Source organism: Amblyomma mixtum, chromosome 3, assembly GCF_055824585.1.
Source record: "Amblyomma mixtum isolate Tamu chromosome 3, ASM5582458v1, whole genome shotgun sequence".
Classification (NCBI taxonomy): Eukaryota; Metazoa; Arthropoda; class Arachnida; order Ixodida; family Ixodidae; genus Amblyomma; species Amblyomma mixtum.
This window is the reverse complement of record NC_143014.1, coordinates 301,391,272-301,413,035: the sequence shown is the minus strand read 5'-3', so window position 1 is coordinate 301,413,035 and position 21,764 is coordinate 301,391,272.

Sequence of the window (21,764 nt, the reverse complement as noted above, 5' to 3'; positions counted from 1 at the left end):
TCGTTCGGAATCACTAGCGCTGCCTTCTCACAGAAAATTCCTGAACTGAACGACACCATACTTTGATGGTGACACTTACCTGATGCAAGTTGCTGTTGGAAGTTCCACGATTTTCTGCTGCTGCTTACCCTAAGCTTCCAAATCATCTTCATTATCATCCTCGCCCTAACAGCATCCATTGAAAGACAGACGTTTCTCCCATGTCCTTCGAATTAACCGGTCCTGTGCCAGCTCCAGCCAGCTTATCCACGCAAACTTCCTAACCTTCCCTGGGGACTCTCCCCTCATCCTACGTCCATGGGCTGCGGCCATTGACCCGCAGATCCTCCACGCAGGGGCTTAAAAAGCCAAGCTGCGCTCGCCCGTAGTCACACCGTGAAGAAGGGGCCGAGCCGGTCCCGAAACGTCGTGTTTTTTCCTGTATTTTACTTGGTTGGCGTCACTTACCTTCTAACATTAAATTTCCTAACCAGACAGACTTCTGTCGAATGTTTTCTTTTGAGACTTCCTAACCTTATCGGGCCGTCTTTGTGCCGCCTCGTGATCAGCTTGCCTTCTGTTAGAATCCAATCTTTTGCAATTCACGACCATCGGTTATCTGACCTTCGCTTTTCATGCCCTGTCTATGACAAATTATTTTTTCTTTGACTAGAACAGCAGTAGTAGTAGTAATAATAATAATAGTAATAATAATAATAATAATAATAATAATAATAATCTTTATTCAGCATAATCTGAACATACAAAGAAACGGAAGCGCCGAAGCCACAAGTGGGCTTGTGCGGCGACAACCGGCAGCCGCGGCAATCTTCGCGCTACATCAGAGCTCCATCAGAGGCAAAAGAAAATTAAAAGACGTAAACATGAAGAACACAAAAATTTTGGCACGGAAAGAATTAAAAAGCACTGATAAGATTTTAGTACATGTTAAAGATTCTCTAACGCTTGAACAGCAACACGCAGTTTTTTGCGGGTGGTTAAAGAAAATAAATCATCCGGTAATTCGTTGAAGATAGCTGGCACGTAATATTTTCTAGTTGCTTTTCCGTAGTGAGTGCGCACTCTCGGTTTATGATAGCGAGGAACATGTCTCAACGGTACCGGTTTCGTATTTATGTGTCTGTATGCGCTATTCCAAAAATATTTCAGTACTAGAATTTGTTTAAAAAGATTGTCAAAAGAAGGCAAACCGGCTGCGGTAAAGACACTGTTGGGCAGATTTTCCTGCGGCAAGTAGAGAACGCTTGTAGCAATGTTTTTCAAAATCCTATTAACACGACATTTCCATGTGAAAGAGCAGTTAAAAAAACAACACATACCGTATCTCAAGACACTATACCCCAGAGCCTGGGCGACTAATTTTCTCACAGAAAATGGCATCATACTTCGCAAATTAAACAACAAGCATGCAACACTTCTGTGTTTCTTACAAATGTGAGCCATCTGAGTGTTCCATGCCAAATCACTGTCTATGTATATACAAAGATACTTAACCGACGGGACCTTTATAGTAGAAGACCTTTATTCGACAATAACTTACAAGCCGAGAATATCGACCGCCTGAGCGGCCAGAAGTCGCTGTTCTTCCTCCCTTTCAGCGCCAAGCCAGTCGAGCCAGGTGGCAATGGATAGAGAAAGGGGGGGGGGTAGGAACCCGACGGCTGAGCAGCCGGGCAATAGAAGAGGCAATGGGCCAGGTCTGCATAGATACTGGGGCAGTTGGGACAGGAAGGGTCCAATCGATAGCGATAGAGAAAGAGGCGGGACGGGGTGATGACTACATTCATCTGGATGTGCTGAAGAATGCGAGCCTCCGACACCGTGAGTGATAGATGAGGGGGTGGGGTAAAGGCGTTTGTCGAGGCACAGCTCGAGGTAGATCTCTTTTATGCTGCGGTGAAGGGTGAGTCTCTCACCGTACTCCGAGGGCTTGGGCCAAGGGATGAACGGTGCCCGGAAAAGTGTGTCGCGGGCGAGCTGATGGACCAGCTCATTGTCGTCAATCCTTGAATGCCCAGGAATCCAGCGGAGGGAAACAATAGAAGGCTGCAGTGCGGAGACCGCTCATTCTACCTCCTGTTGGAAAGAAGGGGTTAGGGTGCGTTTCTGTATGTGGTGCATAGCGGCTTGTGAATCTGAATAGACTGCAGGGCATGCGCAATGGCGAGGACCTCGAGGGACAATGCGTCCGGAAAGCGCATATACGGCACGCTGGTGTGTGTTTCAGGAGCGGGGAGGTGGGGATGGTACAGGGCGTAGCCGCAGGAACCTCGAGGAGCCACGAAGGAGGCATCCGTGTAAGCTACACCCTGGGTATCAAAGAGAGGGGAATGGTGCGGCGCGGCTGCATGACGACGGCCGGCGTTCAGGGCAGGGAACATGTTGGTGGGGAGGGGATGATACGAAGATTGGGAGACGGGTGGGAATAAGAGAGGTAAACGGGGAGATTGGAATGGGCGAGATACCCGCTGGAGTCAATAACCCCTGACCCTGACGGGTAAGGGAAAGCAGGGCAAGCGGTGAGTTACGATGGAGATTGAGAAGAGAACGGAGAGGATGGAAGAGGCCTGTGGCAAATAGCTTAGCCGTAGAGGTAGTGATAGGGAGGCTGAGAGCTGCCTTGTAGAGGCCAACAAGGGCAATCTCGAGAGCGTTGAGTCGAGTCTGAGTGAAGGAAGCGTAGGATACAAACTACAAGATCTTGTTAAGAGCCAGTGCGTGGGCAACTTACTCGGCACGCATGAGCCTCGTGGAGACCTCTGCGTCGAGTGACCACGCACCGCAGGAGGTGAGTTACCGAGTGGCAGGTGGTGACAGCGTGGTGGAGAGCCTGCACATTCTTCGCCGCATGCAAAGGGAAGCCAAGAACTTTGCACTGCGTGACGACAGGAATGGGAGAGCCAGAAAGGCCGAAAGAGACGAAGTGGTGTGAGCGCTGGTAGGAGGATTGACTGAGAAGGAGAATCTCGGATTTCTCAGGAGCATTAAAATCAAAGGCGCCAAACCATACAAACACACACAGGAGAAGAAAGAAAGACGAGATCTGTGTGTGTGTGTATGGTTTGGCGCCTTTGATTTTAATGATGAATAACTACCAACTAGCCCAACAACAAGTTCTTCTCAGGAGCAGGAGAGAGGCCAGCGGTGGTGAGAAAGGAGTCGATGAGATCTAGGCCACCTTTCAATGTGTCCTCTACCTGACCGGGAGAGACAGATGAACACACACCAGAGAGTGATGTCATCGGCGTAAAATATATGATGCAGGTCGGAAATTTCAGCTAGCTATGAGGTGAGAGCGGCCATAGCGAGATTGAAAAGGGTAGGAGAGAGAACAGCACCTTGAGGAGTGCCAGGGGTGAGGTGGTGGGGGTCGGACAGATGGGTGTCTACTCGAAAGCGAGCCACACGTTTAGAGAGGAAGGAACGGATATAAGAGTACATGCGAGAGCCGCAGTCTAAGGAGGTGAGTTGAGAAAGGATGTGGTGGTGGCAAACACCGTCGAAGGCCTTGCGAACATCGACGGTCACAAGTGCGTGAACTTGAGTGGGAGTAGGTGACAGGAAGGTGTGCTAGAGAATCAGAAACATGTCCTCTGCACAGACGCGGCGTCGGAAGCCAATGAGAGAGTGGGGGAAGAATTCCCTCGCGGCAAGAAAATTAGAGAGGCGAGTCAGGGCCATTCGCTCAAGGGTCTTACCAACGCACGTCGTCAGGGAGCTTGGGCGGAGGTTAGAGAGAAAGATAGGTTTGCCCGGTTTCGGAATCATAGAAATGAGGGAGGAGGTCCAGGAGCTCGGCAGGCAGCCGCTGTCCCAGAACTCATTGTAGGTTTGAAGGAGGAATTCTTTGGCGCACTCAGGAAGGTTACGAAGTGTGGTGTATGTAATGGCATCCTCACCGGGAGCCGAGCGTGTAGCATTAGCAGCCAGAGCCGATTAGAGTTCCCGGAAATTGAAGGGGGGGTCAATATCGGGGTTAGGTCCACCCGAGTACACCGGGTAGGAGGGTGCCAGAGGGGGCGGGAGGTAGAGAGAGGCGAGCTGATCAAAAACGTCGGAGAGTCCCCGGAGTGAGGGCTTTAGCTAGAGTGGGAGCAAGGGCAGGCTTAGTGCCAAGGAGGGATTTAAAGAGAGACCATGCGGATCGCGAGTGCAATGCAGAGTCAAGGCCATCACAAAGAGCACTCCAACGAGAGTGCTCGAGGGAGGCGCATATGAATTGAATTGAATTTTTTTTTCGGAGTATAAAAAACCCTGGAGCCCTGAGCTAAAGGCAGATAAATTCTGCCTGGCGATCCCCGGGCCCCAAGCAAAAAAAAAACAAACATAAGTACAGATATAAGTTGACAGCAGCAACACTGTGGGGCAATGTTTAAAAGGAAACATCAACACAAAATAGGAAATAAATGCATCCACTGAAGCATGAGGCACGCATTGCATGAAACACTGCAGAGCGGACAAGGCCTTAAAACGTATCGAGCAAATAGGAAATAAGAAAACAGCGTTAAATACGAACAGTTGAAAGAAGGTAAAGTTTAATAACACTTTTTAATTAACGAGCAGTTTTGAAATCCTGAGACAAGGTGTAAATGAATGGGAGTTTATTAATTAAGACCGAAACAGCATGCGAGGTCATCTGCATAGCGTAATTAGTTCTAATGCGAGGAATGACGTACCGTGTATATCTGAGGGAGCGTGGGTCATGTTTATTGAATATTGTATTGAAAGAATTCAGATTCAGTTTTTTATGCCCCCCATCCTCCCATCTCATGCCTTGGCATCATCCATAACGTCGGTGACCACTTCACCCCTGACGACGTCATGCATATGCTCGAATCTTTCAAAACAGATATTCACTAGAATATCATCAACTCTCGTTTGTATCCTGACCCACTCTGCTCTCTTACTGCCTCTTAACGTTACAGCTATGAACTTACTTTCCACTGCTTGCGGCATTGCCCTCAAATTAGATTGAATCCTTTTCGTTAGCCTCCATGTTTCTGCCCCATTGGTTTGTACTGATATGATACAGCTGTTAGATTCCACTCCTGTGGCCACTACTCTTACGACTGCGCTGAAGCGAGCTCGCCAAAAATACTCACGGCAAGCCTGAAAGCTGCGTCTGTGCACATTCACGTGCAATGAGCACAGTTACAGTGTCAGAGTGTGACCTAGCTTCCCTTAATTCTGCAACGCCTAACGCACTATGTGCCATCGTCGATGTGATTCTGTTCACTCGAAAGATGAAACCATTTGGCTGGTATTCATTCCAGGCGACTGCGAATGGCTTTGACAGGCATCTGGCAACGCGCTTCCCTTAGTTGCTACGACCGGTGCCCAACGTCTGTGTGCTCCTTTACCAGCGCCCTGAAAGAGCGCCGTTTTCAACGTGCCACCATTAGTAGATGCACCTTCGGCACAGCATGGAAACAGCGCCTGATAAAGTACTACATGTAGCTGCGACCTGTGCAGTGGTACTGCAGGAGCCTATTATGCATCCTCACCTACGCTATATTCGAGGCGAACCTATGTAATTTCTCGTCGCGAAAAGAACAGCGTCGTCCCACTGCGTGTTACTTGTGTCAGCAGACAAGCCGAAGGCGTTCGGTAAAGTTTAATGACTATCATTTTGCTTTGTAGCATAGCGAAAGCCTGTGAGAGGTGAGCACAAAAGATACTTGTTTAAACGTGCTAATCGGTCATGAGAGAAGTTTAATTTGAACCGCAGTTTTTAGAGTACTAGGCGTACGCGGGGTGGGCACTCCTCAATCCGCATTTCTAGTGAATTACTTTTTTCCTGCAGAAACTAGGAAAACATCGCGTCGGCACTGAGGGCTCAGGCTCCATTCGTCATCAGCTTCGCAGAGTGGCCCCGTCGCTCCTTCGGGTTAAAAAGAACATGATTTCCTTCACCCACTTCAGCACACCAGTCACGCTTCAGTGCCTGATATAAATGTTATCGGCCACATAAAGTAGAAAATGGCACTGGCGTCCCTCCACGACAACATATTCTGTGCGGCTGCTTGTGACGAACACCATCACCGTCTCAGGGTATTGCTCTCAACCTGGTATCTAGCAGTACCTTTCAAAACGAAGAAGCGTTTTTTTTTTTCATTTAATAAAGTGGCATATCTCGACCACGTTGTTAACAAGCAAGGCATACCGCCCACCTCTGAAAAACTACGGGCTCTGGCCGTCAATGCCGCTAACGGCACAAAGAAATAGCTATGCAGTATCACTGGTTCGCATAGTATTTCAGTCGCTCCATTAAGGACCTCGGCAAGTGTAACTGGGTGCTTAACCTTCTCCTGAACGATGATGTCAGTGTGTGGACCCAAGAGCAAGCAGATTTCACGGCTTTAAAAGGGCCTTTGAGGTTGCTACCGGCACTTGAAGGCATCGACGAAATCGCCGCTGTTTTTCTATACAGGGTGTTTCACCTTGAGACTTTATACATTCTTTAAGAACAAGGTTTTTGAGTTCGGTGAGTGCTTTTTTCTACGTAGCATTGTCAGTGGAGCAGTTCGTCAAAGCACAGCTAAGATGTGCTCACTAGCACGCTGATTAACTAATATGTATAGTTAAATTTTTGCCAATTATTTTTAGGCTGCTTAATTATTGAAAGGCGTGTAGCGCAGCATATCGGTTTTTAGAATTTCGATAAAGCGGTTACCCTCGGCGCTGTGGCCCAACAGATTCTTTCTATATTGCGCTAAAATCCATGCGTTTTCGAGAAGTTTGCAGGCAAATTAATCTTAGCACAGGTCGTAAATAGTCCAAATTTTAAGCCAAAATGTTTGGGCCACGGCACTCAGGCTAATTGCGTTTGCGGAATTCCAAGATCTGATATGGATATTACTTAAGGTGGGCGAGATGCTTGTCAATAATTAAAGGGCCTAACAGTAATAGTTTAAAAATAGGTATTGAATATTAGTTAACCAGGATGCTAGTTAGCACGTCTTATGTGCATTCAAATCTGCTACACCGATTACAAAGCCTAGCCGAAAAAATGTCGCTTCAATTCAAGAAACCTTTTTTTTTTAATTGTGTAAAGTTTTAGGTGAAACACCCTGCACGTAGGAGAGAGCATTTGGTGCTTGCGCTTAGCACTGCCAAACGGGTAGCCGACGCTGGAGTCGTCCACTCCTGAACGCGTTGCCGAGTTCGCCTGCTTCGTCTTCAAACAAAATGCGTAACTGCCGTTGTGCCGCGTGGCTGGAGCACAAAAGGCATGCATTGTTTATGTGTTACGCAGCGAGTGAGCCGATGTTCCTTTAGGTTATAACTCGAACACTGCGCTCGGGCAGCCCGTTTCGATTTCTGCTTTGAAGATTTTTCGCCGACAGCCCTGCCGCTACTCTCTACCCTCTCTACTGCCCACATGACGCAGTGACGTCTGCTATAGCGGCATGGTAGCAGACGGCAGTATTTGCGCCTTGCAGTAAAAGTTCGTCTGCGATGCCACTACAGATTGCGCCTGTAAAGAGTTTTATCTTCAAGACAAAACAAGTAATTTTGTCTCAAAGAAAATTTTAGGATGTAATGTCATCCTGTGAACAGGATGACATTACATATCTGGAGCAGGTGACTTCTCCGGATTGCTACTTGTTGCAGATGTGTGTGATTCAGGACAGGCTCCATTAAACTTCGACGCTTTCTTGTGTCAGTGCCACCGCCATGTCGAGGGTGCCGAGCGGCGAACGGGTGCGTATAATTGAGCTCTCCATGAAGGAGTGTTCGCAAAGGCAAATTGCAGAAATGGTGGGATGGTCAACGCGCACTGTAAACCGAATTATTCAAGCATATAAAGAAGATGGACGAATCGCCGATACTTCTCATGCCAGCCGCCCTCGGGTAACCGAAGTTCCGAAGACGAGGTGATTCTCGCTGTCGCTCATGTGAAACCCTTTGGCACTGCTAAAGAAATTGGTGAATTTGCCGGGGTGTCCGCCAGCGTGTCGACAGTGAAACGGCGTTTTGCAGAAGGTGGTTTCCACAGCCCCGTGGCGGCGCAAAAACCCCATCTGTCCAGCGGAACCAAAAGCTGCGCGCCTGTTGTTCGCCACTGAACACGCCTCTTGGGGCGTAGACCAGTGGAAGCAAGTCATGTTCAGCGACGAATCAACTTTTACCACTGTTTGAGATAAGAAAAGCCGCGTCTGGCGTCCAGACTACGCAAGGTATGACCCCCACTATGTGCAGGAGGTTGCTCACAGTGGGCGATGTTCCGTGAATGTGTGGGGCGCTATTTCGAAGGATGGACTTGGCGTATTGTACAGGATAGATGGGAACCTTGCGACAGAGAAGTACTGCGAAATTCTCGACCATGTGATGCTTCCTTATGCCCTAGATGGGCCATTCCCGGATGGCGATTTTATTTTCCAGCAGGACCTCTCCCCAGTGCACACAGCCAAGAAAGTGAATGAACTTCAATGATCGCGGTGTTCGACGGCTTCAGTGGCCACCGAAAGGAGCCGATATGAACATCATCGAGCACGTGTGGGCAAAAATAAAGCTGAACCTCGCAAAGAGAAACCTGCAGCGTCTATCGGCTGAAGGGCTCTGGCAGGCCGTGGAAAGGGAGTGGGACCGTATGAAGGGTGACACCAGCTTTGTTCAAGCTTTGTACACATCACTAACGTCAAGAATTCAGCATGTGATAGCCCTTCAGGGAGCCATGAGCCGCTACTGAGCCCGAGGTCGGCTTGCAAAGATATGCGAAGCAAATGACTGGAATTGGGCGTCGCTTATAGCTCCGGACTTTATGTGGTGTTCTCGTTTCCTTCACTGACTAATTGCAATGTTATCGACTGCATTGGATAACCTGTGCATTACAGCGCTTCAACTTAATCACCCTTAGCTTCAGTGATGATGATGGCTATGATGGTGGTGGTAGGTTTTGTATGGTGCAAGGGCACCTCTAACCAAACAGCACCAAGTACAAGGTGATTGGTCATCACGAGTCAGTCAGCAGGTATGCATCTGCTGACATTTTCTGAAACTGCGATAGAACAAACGCAGGTGCATAGAGCTTGAATGTAAAATACGCTCATGAGTCATTACTCTTTGGAGAGCAATTATTTCCGACGCAGTAACCAAGAAAAAGAGACAGCGTAGTGCCTGAAAGGGTAGCTAAAAGAGTAATTGTATTCAATACCACGTCCGGCATCTTCATCTGCCGCTATTGCTAAACAAGAAAAGCAAACCTTCTAAGAGATAAGAATGACAGCTGAGTCATCTCCTCAACAATAAGAGGGGATTGAGGTGAGTGTGAGTAATAGATTCCAAATAAAAAAGTCTACGTTAGTTAAAAATCCTAGGAACGAAAGGGGGGTCTTAAACTATGCCTTAATTGCCTGACATGACAGAGTTAATAGTTATTTGCTACTTTCTTAATTAGCACCTCTCATTGCATTACACGAACGCTTTAGCGCACATCAGTGAGCATACTAGATTGCGTATTACGCCATAACACACACATGGTTTCCCTTTAACAAAGTAGAACGAATGTGCTCTTCATTTCCCCCTTTCTAGTGCGTCGTTGCTTAGATGTATCCTGATAAGATGTAGTAGTGATGTGCCCTGCGTAGCGTCTCTTCTCGTGCTTGGTTGTTTAGGTGTGTCATATTATGCATTCTGTTGACTGCCGATTGTTTTCTTCGTGGTTCTGTTCATAGTTCTTGTACATAAAACATTGATTCATTATAATAAATACCATATGTAAAAAAATGCCTCAGTGGTGTAGTAATAGCTTCTCTGACTCGCAACCTAAGGATTATGAGTTCGATTTTCAAGGAATTACCCTAATTTTCTTATGAGCTCGATTAATTTCCTTTGCATCCCCAGATGTCACAGTGACATTTGAGCCATGCTATGTCCTCATAACAATTTTATCATGCTTTAGTAATTTACATTCCACAGCTCAGCGTGTGATCTAGTGACCCGCTCGATCAATCGAGGTTTTCACGGCACACCAACGCCAACTACGGCGGCTTCTCCGCTGAACGGGAGGTTAATGGTATCGCGTATAACCTTATCTAAAGCAAAGATTCAATCATCCCTTAGAAAAAAGGATGGGCCACTCGCATTATTAGTGCCAGGGAATGAGGACCCCCACTGGAGAAGAAAAAAACATTCTGGGGAGACATAAGTTTCTCCTTAAAGGTATGCCGCTTTAGCTTATAGCGTCCTTTTAACCGCCTTTTATTCTCTTTGCAGAACAATTCACAACTGCTGACACTAGTCTTTATTTTACTTTTAAGATTTTCTGTTTACCGCAAGAGGCACAAGGCTTCCCTTTAACCAAGTCGAAAGAACGTTCTTCATTGATGGGAGGGTAGTTTTCAGGTGTGCAAGGCGATGCTACATAGCCGGGCGCGGTGGCAGACTCAGCGTCGGTTGGAAGGTGAGAAGGCGGCCACAGAGGTATGCCGGTGAAGATGTGGTGGTGATGGTGGTGGTGGAAAACATTTAGATACGGATAGACTTAAGGAGGTTATGATTGAGTTAACCCAGAGGGGGCCAGCCCTTACAAGTACTAGGTGGATGTCCCTAGTTCGGGACCCCAGTGGCTCGGGCCGCCGCCTGGGCTCGCCCGACCAAGGCCCGTTGGGCCTGCAGGTCCGAGGAGCCGAAGAGGGTCGCCTCCTGGTCCTCCGGGGTTGGGTTGGGGGGGGGGGGGGGGAGAGGAGATAGCAGGGTTGGAGGGGCAGGCCCACACCAGTGCGGACAGCTGTCCAAGAAAGAAGGTCGAAGTGTTTGAGAGCTGCTGGGCACAGCAAAGTATTAGTATACAGGCGAAGCAGAAGCCGCTCCTCCGCCTTTGAGAGACCTTGACACGGGTGGGGATAAAGACCGTGGCCAAACTGATAAGGCGAAACAATGTTTTTGAAGGTGTAAGTTGGAGTGAATTCGAGTTCCTGATCGTCGGGGTCGGAGGGGAATGTCCAGTGAGAGAGCGCACGAACGGCGGCATCAGCTGCCTCATTTCCCTCAAGGCCCATGTGAGCCGGGGCTCAAACGATACGCCGGTGTGCGGGATCCCCGGTGTAGACGCTGTTTTGGAGAATGCGGTAGGCTAGATACGGTACCCAGCCCTGCTCGATGTTTCGACAGGCCCCTCACAAGTCGGAAATAATTGTTTTCGCGATGGGATCAGATGCAGCCAACGAAATGGCGACTTCCTCCGCGTGTGTTATGCCAGGGGCTCGGAAAGTAAGGCCGTTCGCTGTTTTGGAACGGCCTTACTTTCCGAGCCCGTGACATAACACACGCGGAGGAGGTCGCCATGGAGTATCGGTGGCTGCACAGGCTGTTTATGCAGCGAGCGGCAATGACCGAATAGAAAAAGCAAGCCCAGCAGACTTCAAACTTTATCGCATTCTGAACACGTAATGTAATTAGGTGTCGTCTACACGTTTTTGTTTCTTCCCCTTCTTTCTTCCTTTCTGTCTTCTACCTACTGCCGTGTTGAGTGGCTTTGGCGTTCGGCTGCTGATCCCAAGGTCAGGGGTTCGATGCCGACGGCGACGATCACATTTAAATGTGGGCGAACTGCAGACAGGCCCGTTTACTCACGAGCCAACGCACGTGAAGAACCCCAAGTTTTCGAAATCATTCTGGAACCTTTCACTTGCTTCCTTCTTCTCTCCTTTCGCATGCCACCTATCTTATTGCTTCCTTCCTCTCCTCTCACAATCTTCTCTTATTTTCTTATTCTTTTTCGTTCTTCTCTCTGTTGACTTATCTTATATCATATTGTTTGCATCTTGCGTCTCCCTCTTCTTGTGTCTCTACTTCCTCTTCTCTCTCTTCTTTTTACTGTTCACCTGTATTTCATTGGTCTGCGGAGTTCTGCAATGACTGCAACAAAAATTAAATTCAATTCTAGGACCACCCCGGTTCCGCTTTCAACGGCTCTCACCGTGAAAATGGCCAATCCGCAACTGACACGGTGGCGTGTCAACATTATTTATTGATCAGGCCATGTGACCTCTTTACGGAGTAACTATATATGCGGCGTTCCCTTGATATGCATGACGCCATGAGAAGACGAGGGAACTATGCTCCTATACTAAGTAAAAACAGTCTAAGTGAAAATACCTTGAGTTTCTCATATTTATCGGTCAACTCGCCTTCGAATTCCATTTGGTCGGTATTTATGACTGCCGCGGCGAAGCGGTATAGCTTTCCGAACGCAAGCACATGCGCGTAACCACTGTGATTAGGCATGACGAGTTAACTAAGTCAATAATCGAATAGTATTTCCAAATCCAGTCTGGCGGGCATCATATGAGTCCAGAAAAAAAGTGCACTTTACTAAGACTCAGCGACGTGTCGTCAGTAACTAATGATCAGTTCTAGACGGGCTTGCAAAACTGTATCGTTTGATATGCATGCCCGAGTACAAAAATGGTGGACCATCCTACAACTTGGTCACGTGACGAGGTTCACTGCCAATCAGGACGTGTAAGGTCATTGTAGAAGTAGCTGAACAAGACTACAAGAACCCTGTCACTTGGTATGCATCACGCCTATTGAGAAAAAAATTGCGGGGAGATCAAGTATCTGACAAGGTGGACCTAGAGTAGTGGTTTAGATTCCACTGAAGCCCATACGTTACAAACATGCAGCTTATGGTACGGAGCCACTGCCGTTCTCGATATGAGTAGACATGTAAACAGTGACGTTGTAAGAAAAACTAAAATGTTACGTCATAGCTTCGTGATGGCGGAAAAATAGAACATCGTGCGGCTCGAGGTTCAGCGTGATACACGAGACAAGGATGAAGAAAGAAGACACGACGAGTGCTGACTACCGACGCTATTTGTAGATACTGAGGGCGCATTGTGTCTTCGTCCTTCTTTTTCGCCACGTGTGTCGCTGAATTACAAGGTGCCAAAGTGCCAATAGGCCCAACTGGTTTTATCATTGCCCGATAGGTACAGTTATAGGCATAGTTCTTGTGCCTCGTTTGGGAGTTAATTGTTACTGAGCGCTAGAGCTTGCGAGCAATGGGTTGTCACAAAATTATGTAGAACATCGAATTGAGCCCATGTAAAATTTCTTAACAAAGGTCATAATTTATTTGTTCAGAACACGACCACACGTGACTAAGAATAAGTTAAATACACTGTAAAGCTGCACAGACCAAACGAAAGAAAATCAAGCGCTCGCAGAAGGCGAAAGCAAGGAAAGGCCTGGGAGACTGGACAAATACAGATATTGACTTTGCAGCTACAGGAAACGTTGCAGCAAGTACTTGCCCCAGTAGTTTACATACGAAGATTTCAATAAAACAGCTTACCTCATGGCACACTCCTGTTTGTATACGGCGCAGACAGAAATTGCATCGAAGCCCCCGAGATTTTGCAAAGGAAAGAGACCATGACATGACATAAAGCACTCTCTTATCTAATCTGTGATAATGAGAGGGTAGTGTACCCTCACTGTAGCATCTACAAAACTAAATGTCTAAAAAAATCGTAGTCATTCGCAGTTTTCAGTTCTCAGTAAAATGAAAGGAACATAAATGTTGAGGGCAGCACTCCCTTTTTATTTGCAAGAGATAACCTTATAGATTCCTCTGTTATGAAAGCAGTGCCGAAAATTTAGAGGGACATGAGCGTCAGTATACTTCAAATCACTAACAAGTGCACGCTGATCATACAATTTCTTCACTACGAGTACAAATAATTCCCATGGATTATTTCATTCACTACAGTCAACACAGACCACAACAATTTAGTCCAACTGCAGGAGCAAGAAAAAGAAAAGAATTCAGAGTGGAATATGCGCTTGCATAGAGACTACCAAGCCATATGATCTTAAAGTCGAGTATGAAACCTCCCACGCAGGTGGAAGACATCTTTCTGGTTTTTATATGCTCCCGATGACATCACCATATGAAAGTGATAGCAATACCCTACCGTCGCAGTGTTAGGCCAGCAGAGCAGTTTGCACTTTGACAGTGTCCAATGGAACATCGGCTCTTAGCCTGCTATGAGCGTTTTGTCTCGAAGCACACCGCCTTTCTGAAGGTAGCAGCTGCAAAGCCTGCGACTTCAACTGTGTCCGGTATAGTGAAAAATGAACGCACATACGTAGCCGTCGAGACCGTAACAGGACGACAAAAAGGAGCCCAGCACTTAACTTTCACGCTGAAAAAAGCGAGAAGCTTCATCTAACGACGTCACGAGATGACCAGACCTACACAGGCCGGCAGCTAGTGGCAAAAATACGAACCGACTTCGGTCAAATTGGATCCAATAAGAGCCACTGCCCGCTGCTGTGAAGGAAAGGGAACAAGAATATTTTGTTTCTAAAAGAGGCGCTGTACTTTCACGCCAATGGGCAGCACTAAAGCACCTTTTATAGCCAGTCATTTTATGCGGTTTCAAATGTTTATAAATTAAAATTATGTAATTAATTATTTTTCTGATTTGTGTTTGCTACTCAACACATCTGGTCGAACTCCACAGCTCTAACTGATGTCGCAGGCGCTTGGTTCTTAGACCGGATCCGAGCACCGCCTTCGCATTTCAAATAAATTGATCTTGCATCCGAGTCGACAATTAGGCGAAAACCGTTGAAATGACCCCCGATAATTAGTGTCGTGGTTGTGCTCTAATTAATATATTTACCTTAAGTCAAGCCTTCAAACAATCGATAGAATTCATCTGCAGGTTGAAGGTGGGCGAAAGAGGCTCGAGGGTGGTGGTGGGAGAGTAAAAATAGTTGACTATGCTCGAGCGTTCACACGTGACGTAGTCGTGTGTGCTTACCGAAGTGATAGCCGAACAAAGCGTCCATAACAATGTCGTTTGATAAGCAACCTGAATGTGTACATAGAGAGAGTCTCAGTGCCGAGCGTGACCACGTGACCAAGATCACTAGTGAATTCATCACATGAGCTGGTCACGCTCAGCCAAAGAGGTCTTTGAACGGCAACTCCGGCGATTTTTCGACCTTCATCGATCGAAATGAAATTTTAACTCTGCATTCTTTATAGTAATCTCATGTCTCACGTAAAATTTCGCGCCTGAAAGCGGTGTAGTTTTCCGCAAGCGAATTTCCAAGACAAGCGCTTCTCGACGCGAGCTGACGCGAGCGGCACCCATTGATCGAGCAACTTCTACAGGCCACCCTGTACTGTGACGTCGGTGGCGTGTAGGAGTGTCAAGCTGGTCGGGCGCGCGCTGGCGTTGGCAGTGAAGCAGAAAACCGCAAATCGGTTTTGAGGAAAGTAAATGACGCAGTAACGGACACCCGAACTGCGACGTAAGGGAGGAGTGAAAGAAGGAAGGAGTGAAAGAAGAAAGGAAGAAAGAGGTGCCGTACTGGAGGTGTTCGGAATTATTTCGACCACCTGTGCAATTTTCCTCCATCTCAACGTACCTGATGTGATGTGTACGCCAGAGTGATGGGTCACGGCAACTTCTGTTGTACTGTGGGGTGCACAAGTTCTTCATCTGTGACAACGGGCGTGATCTACCGTAGATTTCCTAGCGATAAGAACCTTCGCGACAAGTGGGTGTGAGCTGTCCGCCGTGTCAACTGGTCTCCGAGGAAGCATTTCCGCTTGTGTTCAAAACATTTCGAGCGAATTGCTATGAAGACAGCGTGTACTTCAAAGAGAGCTTTGGACTTGCTAAGGCTTCGTTCAACTGGCGCTTGAAGGCATATTTTGTGCCAACTCTATTCGAGTACAACCGCCCAACGCAGCGGCCAGCTGAACGAAGCGCAGCCGTCAAGAGGAAGCGGACCACGGTAAGCGTGCTCGAAGTATGTTGGATTGTAGAATTGTAGCTGGCGTGAATTCACTTCCAAAAGCTCAACGTCGAGACAAAGTTTCGCAAATAGAGGAATATTGGTGATGCATGCCCCTGTAAGGACGTTGTGCACCGCGGCAACGTTCCGGCAGCAGATTCTTTCCTCAAGCTGGGTCGGCCTGCACTCACCACACGAACAGCTGTCAGCGGGAGCATCACATTAACTTTTGTTCTGACGACTGTGCCACAAATGCATGCACGAGAAATGACTCAAGTACTTACTTCTCCGAGTTCAAACCGCCTCCATGCTGCAGGTCACGCGGCCTGTAGTGTGACTCGTCTGGCTCGCGCGGCGGTGGGTCATAACTGAAAGGCGACTCGTCTAGTCCAAAATCGTCGAACGAGTCGTCTTCTAAAGACTCGCTGGTCTCGGAAAAGCTGTTCTCCGCGCTTCAGGCATGTCGACAGCGCGGCTAAGAACTTCGCAGCGCTGCGAACACGCCAGTGACATCACAGTCAATATCGCACGAAGGCACCTCCCCGGTTTGGGTTTTGCGGTTTCGGTTTCGAGTTTTGCGTTTTTTGCTGTTTAAGAATTATTTTAGGATTTCTTTTGAAAACCTTGTATCCTACACATTACAGGAGGTTCTCAGGAACACAAAACATCCATTAACTTAAAATGGCTGAAAAATCACCGGAGTTGCCCTTTAACAAGCATGTCATTCGATATTTATATGCCTGAGTAGAAAAATAAAGCGTGATCGAGCGTATTAGCGTGACAGTAATCGCTAAGGCTAGGTCATGTGGACTCATTATAGTGATAGCCTAAAACGTATTCCAAAAGCATCCCCTTTGAATTCCAGCATGCTAAGGTAGAAAAATAATTCCCCGTGCTTGAACTTGGTCACGTGACTATACGCTGTAGTCACTTGGTCACATGGTCTTCTTATACTGAAAGCCGAGCAGGGCTTGGAAAACCATTTCGTTTGATGTGCATCACGACTGGGTACAAAGAGAGTTCACTACTCTCGAACGTGGTCACGAGACTCAAATCACGAGTGATTTGATCATGCAAACTTGTCGTCCTGATCGCCCAAAAGACCTTCAAGACCTGAGTCGTTTGATATGCACCATGCCCGGCCACAAAAATAATTCCCCGTGCTCGAAAGTGGTCACGTGACTTTAGTCACTCGTAACTTCGTTATGTGGCCTTCGTATACTGACAGCCGAGCAGGGCTTGGAAAACCATTTCGTTTGATGTGCATCACGCCTGGGTGCAAAGAGAGTTCACAACTCCCGAACGTACTCACGTGACACAAATCACTAGTGATTTCATCATTGGAGCTCGTCATGCTGATGGCCGAAGAGAGCTTCAAGACCTGAGTCGTTTGATATGCAACATGCCTGGCCACAAAAATAATTCCCCGTGCTCGAAAGTGGTCACGCGACTTAAGCCACTCGTGACTTGGACATGTGGCCTTCATATACTGGCAGCCGAGCAGGGCTTGGAAAACCATTTCGTTTGATGTGCATCACGCCTGGGTGCAAAGAGAGTTCACTACTCCCGAACGTACTCACGTGACACAAATCACTAGTGATTTCATCATTGGACCTCGTCAGGCTGATCGCCGAAGAGAGCTTCAAGACCTGAGTCGTTTGATATGCAACATGCCTGGCCACAAAAATACTCCCCCGTGCTCGAAAGTGGTCACGTGACTTTAGTCACTCGTGACTTGGTCATGTGGCCTTCGTATACTGACAGCCGAACAGGGCTTGGAAAACCATTTCGTTTGATGTGCATCACGCCTGGGTGCAAAGAGAGTTCTCTATGCTCGAACGTAGTCACGTGACACAAATCACTAGTGATTTCATCATTGGACCTCGTCATGCTGATCGCCGAAGAGAGCTTCAAGACCTGAGTCGTTTGATATGCAACATGCCTGGGCACAAAAATAATTCCCCGTGCTCGAAAGTGGTCACCTGACTTTAGTCACTCGTGACTTGGTCATGTGGCCTTCGTTTACTAACAGCCGAACAGGGCTTGGAAAACCATTTCGTTTGATGTGCATCACGCCTGGGTGCAAAGAGAGTTCTCTATGCTCGAACGTAGTCACGTGACACAAATCAATAGTGATTTCATCATTGGAGCTCGTCATGCTGATCGCCGAAGAGAGCTTCAAGACCTGAGTCGTTTGATATGCAACATGCCTGGCCACAAAAATAATTCCCCGTGCTCAAAAGTGGTCACCTGACTTTAGTCACTCGTGACTTGGTCATGTGGCCTTCGTATACTTACAGCCGAACAGTGCTTGGAAAATCATTTCGTTTGATGTGCATCACGCCTGGGTGCAAAGAGAGTTCTCTATGCTCGAACGTAGTCACGTGACACAAATCACTAGTGATTTCATCATTGGACCTCGTCATGCTGATCGCCGAAGAGAGCTTCAAGACCTGAGTCGTTTGATATGCAACATGCCTGGCCACAAAAATAATTCCCCGTGCTCGAAAGTGGTCACCTGACTTTAGTCACTCGTGCTTGGTCACGTGGCCTTCGTATACTGGCAGCCGAGCAGGGCTTGGAAAACCATTTCGTTTGATGTGCGTCACGCCTGGGTGCAAAGAGAGTTTACTATGCTCGAACGTAGTCACGTGACACAAATCAATAGTGATTTCATCATTGGAGCTCGTCATGCTGATCGCCGAAGAGAGCTTCAAGACCTGAGTCGTTTGATATGCAACATGCCTGGCCACAAAAATAATTCCCCGTGCTCGAAAGTGGTCACCTGACTTTAGTCACTCGTGACTTGGTCATGTGGCCTTCGTTTACTGACAGCCGAACAGGGCTTGGAAAACCATTTCGTTTGATGTGCATCACACCTGGGTGCAAAGAGAGTTCTCTATGCTCGAACGTAGTCACGTGACACAAATCACTAGTGATTTCATCATTGGACCTCGTCATGCTGATCGCTGAAGAGAGCTTCAAGACCTGAGTCGTTTGATATGCACCATGCCCGGCCACAAAAATAATTCCCCGTGCTCGAAAGTGGTCACGTGACTTTAGTCACTCGTAACTTCGTTATGTGGCCTTCGTATACTGACAGCCGAGCAGGGCTTGGAAAACCATTTCGTTTGATGTGCATCACGCCTGGGTGCAAAGAGAGTTCACTACTCCCGAACGTACTCACGTGACACAAATCACTAGTGATTTCATCATTGGAGCTCGTCATGCTGATGGCCGAAGAGAGCTTCAAGACCTGAGTCGTTTGATATGCAACATGCCTGGCCACAAAAATAATTCCCCGTGCTCGAAAGTGGTCACCTGACTTTAGTCACTCGTGACTTGGTCATGTGGCCTTCGTTTACTGACAGCCGAACAGGGCTTGGAAAACCATTTCGTTTGATGTGCATCACGCCTGGGTGCAAAGAGAGTTCTCTATGCTCGAACGTAGTCACGTGACACAAATCAATAGTGATTTCATCATTGGAGCTCGTCATGCTGATCGCCGAAGAGAGCTTCAAGACCTGAGTCGTTTGATATGCAACATGCCTGGGCACAAAAATAATTCCCCGTGCTCGAAAGTGGTCACCTGACTTTTAGTCACTCGTGACTTGGTCATGTGGCCTTCGTTTACTGACAGCCGAACAGGGCTTGGAAAACCATTTCGTTTGATGTGCTTCACGCCTGGGTGCAAAGAGAGTTCTCTATACCTCGAACGTAGTCACGTGACACAAATCAATAGTGATTTCATCATTGGAGCTCGTCATGCTGATCGCCGAAGAGAGCTTCAAGACCTGAGTCGTTTGATATGCAACATGCCTGGCCACAAAAATAATTCCCCGTGCTCAAAAGTGGTCACCTGACTTTAGTCACTCGTGACTTGGTCATGTGGCCTTCGTATACTTACAGCCGAACAGTGCTTGGAAAATCATTTCGTTTGATGTGCATCACGCCTGGGTGCAAAGAGAGTTCTCTATGCTCGAACGTAGTCACGTGACACAAATCACTAGTGATTTCATCATTGGACCTCGTCATGCTGATCGCCGAAGAGAGCTTCAAGACCTGAGTCGTTTGATATGCAACATGCCTGGGCACAAAAATAATTCCCCGTGCTCGAAAGTGGTCACCTGACTTTAGTCACTCGTGACTTGGTCATGTGGCCTTCGTTTACTTACAGCCGAACAGTGCTTGGAAAATCATTTCGTTTGATGTGCATCACGCCTGGGTGCAAAGAGAGTTCTCTATGCTCGAACGTAGTCACGTGACACAAATCACTAGTGATTTCATCATTGGACCTCGTCATGCTGATCGCCGAAGAGAGCTTCAAGACCTGAGTCGTTTGATATGCAACATGCCTGGGCACAAAAATAATTCCCCGTGCTCGAAAGTGGTCACCTGACTTTAGTCACTCGTGACTTGGTCATGTGGCCTTCGTTTACTGACAGCCGAACAGGGCTTGGAAAACCATTTCGTTTGATGTGCATCACGCCTGGGTGCAAAGAGAGTTCTCTATGCTCGAACGTAGTCACGTGACACAAATCAATAGTGATTTCATCATTGGAGCTCGTCATGCTGATCGCCGAAGAGAGCTTCAAGACCTGAGTCGTTTGATATGCAACATGCCTGGCCACAAAAATAATTCCCCGTGCTCAAAAGTGGTCACCTGACTTTAGTCACTCGTGACTTGGTCATGTGGCCTTCGTATACTTACAGCCGAACAGTGCTTGGAAAACCATTTCGTTTGATGTGCGTCACGCCTGGGTGCAAAGAGAGTTTACTATGCTCGAACGTAGTCACGTGACACAAATCAATAGTTATTTCATCATTGGAGCTCGTCATGCTGATCGCCGAAGAGAGCTTCGAGACCTGAGTCGTTTGATATGCAACATGCCTGGCCACAAAAATAATTCCCCGTGCTCGAAAGTGGTCACCTGACTTTAGTCACTCGTGACTTGGTCATGTGGCCTTCGTTTACTGACAGCCGAACAGGGCTTGGAAAACCATTTCGTTTGATGTGCATCACGCCTGGGTGCAAAGAGAGTTCTCTATGCTCGAACGTAGTCACGTGACACAAATCACTAGTGATTTCATCATTGGACCTCGTCATGCTGATCGCCGAAGAGAGCTTCAAGACCTGAGTCGTTTGATATGCAATATGCCTGGCCACAAAAATAATTCCCCGTGCTCGAAAGTGGTCACGTGACTTAAGTCACTCGTGACTTGGTCATGTGGCCTTCGTATACTGACAGCCGGGCAGAGCATGGAAAACCATTCCGTTTGAGGTGCATCACGCCTGGGTGCAAAGAGAGTTTACTATGCTCGAACGTAGTCACGTGACACAAATCACTAGTGATTTCATCATGTAAACTTGTCATACTGAGGCCCGAAGAGAGCTTCAAGACCTGAGTCGTTTGATAAGCAACATGCCTGTCCACAAAAATAGCTCCCCGTGCTCGAAAGTTCTCACGTGACTTTAGTCACTCGTGACTTGGTCATGTGGCCTTCGTGTACTGACAGCCTAGCAGGGCTTGGAAAACCATTTCGTTTGATGTGCATCGCGCCTGGGTGCAAAGAGAGTTCACTATGCGCGAACGTAGTCACGTGACACAAATCACTAGTGATTTCATCATGGGAGCTCGTCATACTGATGGCCGAAGAGAGCTTCAAGACCTGAGGCGTTTGATATGCAACATGCCTAGCCAGAAAAATAATTCCCCGTGCTCGAAAGTTGTCACGTGACTTCAGTCACTCGTGACTTGGTCATGTGGCCTTCGTATACTGACAGCCGAGCAGGGCTTGGAAAACCATTTCGTTTGATGTGCATCATGCCTGGGTACAAAAAGAGTTCACTGCACTCGAACATGGTCACGTGACCGTAATCACGCGATTTCATCGCGCGATCTTGTCTTCCCGTTAGCTGAACAAAGATTTAAGACACGTTCCGTTTGATATGCAACATGCATGCTTGGGTAGAATGATAAAGCACTGCGCTCGAA